Genomic DNA, 7,454 nt, shown 5'->3' with positions numbered 1-7,454 from the left:
ATTGCTTAAAAAAAAAGAATACAAGTAATTCCCCAATTGATAAATGGTCAAAGGGTATGAGCAGGCAGTTTTCAGAGGAAGAAATTAAAGATATCTATAAGCATATGAAAAGATACTTTAAATCACGATTGATTAGAGAAATGCAAATCAAAACAACAAATGAGGTACCACATATCACTAGTCAGATTGGCTAAGATGACAAAACAGGAAAATGGCAAATGCTGGAGAGGATGTGGAAAAATTGGAACACTAATGCATTGCCGGTGGAGTTGTGAACTGATCCAACCTTTATGGAGAGCAATCTGAAATTATATCCAAAGGGCTGTAAATAATTTCATACCTTTGACCTAGCAATACCCCTTCCAGGGTTGTATCCCAAAGAGACCATATACGTGAGAGGAAGACCCATATGTGCAAAAATATTTATAGCAGTTCTTTTTGTTGTGACAAAGAATTGGAAATTAAGGGGAAGCACATCAGTACAACCTATATTGAATTGCTTATCTTCCCAGTAAGGGTGGGTGATTTGAGAGAAAGGGCAAGAATCTGGAATTCAAAGTTTTAAAATCAAATGTTTAAAAAGATAACATGTAAATAAAGTTTTTATAAATCTCCAAAAAATTAAAAAATAATAAATGTTTATTGACTTGAAAAAAAATAGAATAAGTGGGAATGGGATAGGATGGAGGGAAATATAGTTAGTCTTTTAGAATATAACTACTATGGAAATGTTTTGCATTGCTAAACATGTATAATCTATATTGAATTGCTTTTCTTCCCAGTCGGGATGGGTGAGGTGGGAAAAAGGAAAGAATCTGGAAATCAAAATTTTAAATACAAATGTTTAAGAAAATGGTTTCCACATGCAAATGGGACATAAGATTTACAGGCAATGGGGTATAGAAATTCATCTTTCCCTACTAGAATGTCGGGGGGGGGGTTGGGCAAAGAATATAAGACAGAAAGACAGAGAAGTTTTGGTCAAAGGGTTTTCAGTAGGCTCACAATCTTAAGGTGGGGGTAAGGGAAAGTCAGGAACAAATTTGTAATTCAAAATCCTGTCAAAATGAATGTTGAAAATTAAAAATATATTCAAACATACCAAAAAAAAATTGTTCTCTTTCCAATCAAACAAATGAAAATCTTGCCTTACAAAGTTTGTGTGTATCACTTATCCTGAAGAAAAGCACAAAGACAAGATAACTGGAAGCATCTTTTTTTTTATTATTTTACTTCATTTTTAAATGATATTTTATTTTCTTCCACTTACAATTTAAAAATTTAAATTCATTTTTAAAAGTTTTTACTTCCAAATTCTGTCCTTTTTTCCCTCTCCTAACCTCTTGCTGAGAAAGTAAGCAATCTGATTTAGATTATACGTGCACCACTTTATTTTCTGCATATTTCACACTAAAATCACAAGACAATTCCATAGTGCTTTCCCTCCTCATCTCTTCACATATTCAGTCTATTATTACAAGTTCCATCCCAGGATAAACTGATCATTGAAGAAAACTAGAATAGAGGTTTTAAGGTTGACTATTGTAGAACTACATTTCTTCATCTTAGGTAAAAGTAGAAGAAGGTGAAAGTAGAAGCATGAGAAAATTCAAAGCAGATACATCTATCAACCATGTATTTTTTTTTACTTAATCAGCTCATAAAATCTATGGTGAGGTCCTTTCTCTAGACTTTTTCCCCATGCAATACAAGAACATTCTCCTAGCACTTACTAAATCTGAGATGCAATAACTTGAGATTAAAAACATAAAGGAATTTAATTGGCACAAACGTAATTGCTTATATTTGATGATTTTTTTAAACTTCACAAGTGAACCGCAGGGGAGACAAGTATTTGTGGGCATTCCTTTGTTTTTGTTTTGTTTTGTTTTGCTTTACTTTGCTTTTTGGAGGGGGGAGGGTAGGGCAATTGGGGTTAAGTGACTTTCCCAAGGTCACATGGATAGTTTTTGTGTTAAGTGTCTGAAGCCAGATTTGAGCTCAGGTCCTCCTTACTCTAGGGTTGGTGCTCTACTCTCTGCACCACCTAGCCACCCCATGGGCATTCCTTTGAAGAAAACATGTACTTCTTACTGGATTCCAATTCCAATATCAGTGTATGATGTTAAATACAAACTAAGAAAGGTAATATGATCTCCATTAAGATACATGTGGCATCTTGGTATAAGAGGTGAGAGTTGAGTTGCATTTTTCCTTGACCAGACCACATTTGGATCACTGTGTTCAGTTTTGTAAAATAGAGCTCAGGATGGACATTAAATAATAGAGGGACGAAGCAATAATAGTGAAGAGACGAAAGCACATGACATATGATGATATGTTGATGATATTCTGTTACTGGAACAAAGAAGAGGTTCATGGCTTCATAAATTTTTAACTGTAATGGTGCTTAAAATTTACATAATCAAACTCTCACATTTTATGGATGAGCATCAGTCAGACAGGACAAACCTATTGCTCAGAATACCACAGGTCATAAGTTACAGCCCTGTTATTTGAACCCAGGTCCTGGAGCTGGACAGAATGTCCCAAGAGACTTAATTCATATTATCTTTAGAAACTTAAATCTGCATGAGGATTTTTGGGATACATTTTCTATCCTGGTGATTTTTTTTCCCACTCTATCACAAGAATGAAAGTTCTGATACTGTAGCTAGGGGAAAAGACAAACAATTTCTCCAAGAATTTAAATATCATTACAAAGAAGAGGGAATCTACTTGTTCAGTTTCCCAGAGAAGACCAGAAGAGATGGCTGGAAGTCAGAGATGATGAAATTCAAGATATATTAAGGATAAAGTTCTCAGCAACAAGAGACACTTAAAAGCAGATTAACTGCTGAGACAGATTGTGTGGCTCTCATGTAAATATTGTTAATTTTAATAAAATATAAGTCCATTGATTGCAAGAACTGTTTTTCAAAATTGTTCCAAGGCCTAGAACAGTACTTGGTGTCAGTGTTTTCTAAATGCTTAATAGTTGATTTTCCCAGTCAAGAAAACAACAAACAATCTATTTACTATTGGAGCATATAATGGAATAAATTGTTTTAAGAAGATTTTTTTTGTACTAAATCCTTTAATAGGTCAATTCAATTAAGTAGTCCATTCAATTAGGATTTATTGGAGGTTGACACACAAAAAAACTAACAGTCAAAAATCATTCTTTGCATATTAGGTGATGTTTTTTTTCTCTAAAATATGAGAGAAGAATCAGGGAGAAGTTGGCAAAGAAATCTAACACAAATTTACTTGCTTCCATAATGCAATGGAATCATACTCTGTATTAGACATTAAAATAATGTGTACATCATTTTTTAAACAGTCTTTTCGAGGCACATTTAATTTCTTTGTTCCTTAAACTGTAGATCAAAGAGTTAAGCATGGGGGTGACCAGAGTGTAAAACACAGAGGCCATCTTGTTGGTGTCAAAGCAATGGCTAGATTGGGGCTGCAAATACATGAAGACAAGTGTCCCATAGAATACAACCACCACTGTGAGATGAGAGCCACAAGTGGAAAATGCTTTTTGTCTGCCCTCAGATGAGTTCATCCCGTTGATGGTAACAAGAATTAAAATGTAGGATATAAGGATAATCAGAAGGAACAAACAAAATTAAATGCAGCCAACATCATAATGATTAGTTCAGTCTCACTTGTGTTTGAGCATATAATGGACAATAGAGGAAGACTATCACAGTAGAAATGTCTTATTACATTTGATTTACAAAAAGATGATTTAAAAATCTTTATTGCGACCCATAGGGATACCATGATGCTATAGAGGTATGAGGGAGTCACTAAGATCCTACATACTCTGTCTGATACATTGACCATATAATGGAGGGCTTACAGATAGCCACCTATCAGTCATAGACCATGGCTAACAAGATAAAAAGTTTGCTGGTAATAAACATCAAAATGAAAACTAGCTGTATTGCACATCCATTACAGAAAGTTATGTCTTTTCCTCTAGGAAACAAATAAGCATTTTTGATCCAATAGCTGTGGAATAGCCAAGATCAACAAATACCAGATACCTGAGCAAAAAGTACATGGGGGTATGGAGGTGGGAATCAACACTGGTTAGCATGAAAATACCTATGTTCCCAAATAGATATGGCCATATAGTTGAGGAAAAACAAAACAAAAAAGGTACCCTGAGCTACAGCTCAGGGTGTTTTGTGAGGCCCATGAGAATGAATTCAGTCACCTGGCTCTCTGTGGTTTCATTCAATTTGATCATTTCTTCCATTCAAGGAACATAATCTGAGGGAAAAAAGGAAGTTTTCTCTGAGGAAGGTTTGAATATTTAATTAGGCAGTTAATGGTGAGAAATGTCTTAGAGAAAATGAGCAGGATTTTTCCCACTCAATTACAATGTAATTTTATCAGTTTAGTTTCCATTAGGTGAATTTAAGTGAATTCACTCCAATTTTAATCACTTCCTATCATTTCATATCATATCACTTCCTCTCCATATCATATCCTATCATATCAGCATCCTGTCCCCAAAAGGAAAATTAATGTATTTTTATATTATAAAATAGTGAAACTACTTATCCTCAAGTGATGATACAGCATAACATTATAAATATAATTTAAAATACTTTAACTAATGAGTGGGTCAAATATTATACTGGAATGCTAAAGGAGAATAGAGAATATAAGAACACCTTATGAAGGAATTGTGGTGAAGTAGGTATGAAATTGGCTTTGAAGCTTAGAAGACTTGGGTCAAACACCATAACCAACATATTTCCAAGTAACCCTTTGCTAGTCATGTAACCTCCCGGTTGTTGAGTCATTGTCTATGACTATAGACTGTAAAGCTATGGCCCATTCCAAGACATGGAATTTCTTTTATAAGTGTGCCCTAAAGCATTAAAGGTAAAGGTCCAGTATCTATCGTAGTCACTAACTCATGCAGCCATGAATTATATGACATCCCTAGAGACTCCATATATTGATTCACTCTCTTTAGTCTCCCTTCCCCTTACTCTATTAGAGAGAAATTATTTTTTCTACCTGAATTACGAAGGTGAACTAAGTTAACAATTTTTGGGTTTTATTGCATTTTATTCCAAGAGAGATGAAAAGACTTTAAAAATGCTTATTCTTGGGGCAGCCAGTTGGCGCAGTGAGTAAGAGTGCTGGCCCCAGTGTCGGGAGACCTGGGTTCAGTTCTGGACTCAGATACTTAACACCCACACAAAATAACTGGCCATAAAACCTTGAGCAAGTTTCTTAACCCCAATTGTTTAGGGGAGGCCAGGTGGCACGGTGAGTAAGAGTGTCGGCCCGAGCATCAGGAAATCTGGGATCGGTTCTGGCCTCAGATACTCAACACCCACACAAAAATAACAGGCTGTGTAACCTTGGGCAAGTTACTTAACCCAGATTGCTTTAAAAAAAATGCTTATTCTTTTTTAAATTTTTTTTATAAGCAATTGGGGTTAAGTAACTTGCTCAAGGTTACACGGCCAGATGTTTCTTGGTGGATACTAAGTGTCTGAGCCTGGATTCGATACCCCAGGTCATCCCGACACTGGGGCTGGTGTTTTTACTCGCTGTGCTACCTGGGGCCCCCCAAAAAATGCTTATTCTTCAGATGATGATCAGTTGCATAGCACTGATCTCAAAGATCACTCTGATCCCATATATCATTAGTTATCAGTGTCCTGTTACAAAAGCTATTTGATTTCTTTGATTGCAAAAAAGTTTCTATGACAATCGTCACAGTTCGTAACTGTCATCTGATAGCTAATATAGAAGGAGATTGTGTTATTTCATCGTAAGGGAATTCATTCCATGGCCCCTAAATTGTGTCATTTACCGCCCCCCCCTCCAGTAGGCATAGTGATCTGCTTTTTGATCTGAGCTATTTGAACCCCATATTTTGATACTTAGCACACTGATATATTCACAGCAAAGAATAAAGTTACCTGCTTATCTGAAAGGTAGAATATTTTGTGACTTGTTCATGTTATCTGTACTGCCAACTGTTAGAGTCTGACATGGTTTTCTCTGTCCCCATAAGGCCACATCCCTTGAGCAATGGAGAAGTTTAATGATTTTCACATGATAATGTCATGGAAATTACCCAAACAGAAATAAGTGACACTGCTTACTGGTTCACTTAATTCCATGAAGCATTTACTAAATATTTCCCATGTTCCATACTTCTGTATGTGGGTTATATATCATGATTTCATCAACACCAAGGAGAGTGCACAGACTTCTGGAAGTGGCCTATAGATAATTTGTTTGTCTAAACCATCCCCATACTAAAGGGTGAGTGAATGAGGAATATCTAGTGTGAAAGTATAATATTTTACCTCCCAAGATCCTCTCTATCTCTTATTTTGTCATAAAATCTTTCGTTATCCAGAAATCAGAGAGGTAATTTTTCCCATACTCCCCTAATTTGCTTATGATATCATCTTGTATGTCTAAAATATGTTCCCATTTTGATATTGTATTCTTTCATTGTGTGCAGTGTTGGCCTATGCCTACTTTCTGCCAAACTTCTTTTTACTTTTCCCATTAATTTTTAAAAAATATAAGTTCTTCATCTCCCCACCCCAAACTTAGATTTTTGGCTTTCAAAAGCACTATATTCCTATAGTATTTTACAACTGTGTAATGGGTGAATAATCTATTCAATTGATCCACCTCTCTATTTCTTAGTAGCAGATTATTTTGGTAAGTGCTATTTCATATTAGAGTTTGAAATCTGGTATTTCTATGTCACTGTTCTTCACCATTTTTATTTATTCCTTTGATATTCTTGCCTTTTGTTCTTCATGAAGAATTTTGTTATTTTTCCAAGTTCTACAAAATACTTCCTGGATGATTTTATTGTTATGCCACTGAATTAGCAAATAAGATTAGGTAGAATTTTTATTTTATTGGCTCAACCTACCCATAAGTTTTTAACATTTATAAAAATTTTTAGATGTGTTTTGTGTAAAAATGTGCCATCTTTTTAAGTATCAAGATTTTACAGGTGCTATCTTAAAAATTTGGAACATGGAAAACAGTAATTTCAAAAAAATTGAACCATAACCATAGAGGTAGTACACTCCATTATAGAACATTTCTAATTTTGTGATGAGTTCATATAGCTTAGTGAATATAAGACTAGTTTGGCTGAGTAAGTACTGGAGGAGGTAGATTCAGTCTAGCATCAAAAAGATATATGTAAGTAAGATGAGGAGGTAGTCAAATCAGTAAATTATGGAATGTGGGAGAAGATGCCTAACTCAGACAATAAAATATTCTTATATGTCCTCTATTTTTGCTCAATCTAATATGTGAATTAAGATCAATTGATGTCCTATTTGGTAATTAGTTTTCTCATTTATCTCAAATCCTTCCAGGTACACAATCCGAAGGAGCCATAATATTGGCTACATCTGTACTCACTATTCCAA

General features: G+C 34.9%; 1 pseudogene; it reads right to left on the bottom strand.

Moving 5' to 3' along the window:
- Nucleotides 1-3,328: 3,328 nt before the first annotated feature.
- Nucleotides 3,329-4,501, bottom strand: LOC138163587 (olfactory receptor 8K3-like; annotated as a pseudogene).
- Nucleotides 4,502-7,454: the final 2,953 nt, after the last annotated feature.

This window comes from Petaurus breviceps, unplaced genomic scaffold, assembly GCF_028583685.1.
Source record: "Petaurus breviceps papuanus isolate PSGF00001 unplaced genomic scaffold, PetGlider_PUasm1.0 188, whole genome shotgun sequence".
NCBI lineage: Eukaryota > Metazoa > Chordata > Mammalia > Diprotodontia > Petauridae > Petaurus > Petaurus breviceps.
Note: the sequence above shows the minus strand (reverse complement) of the source record. Positions and strands in the feature narration are given on the sequence as shown.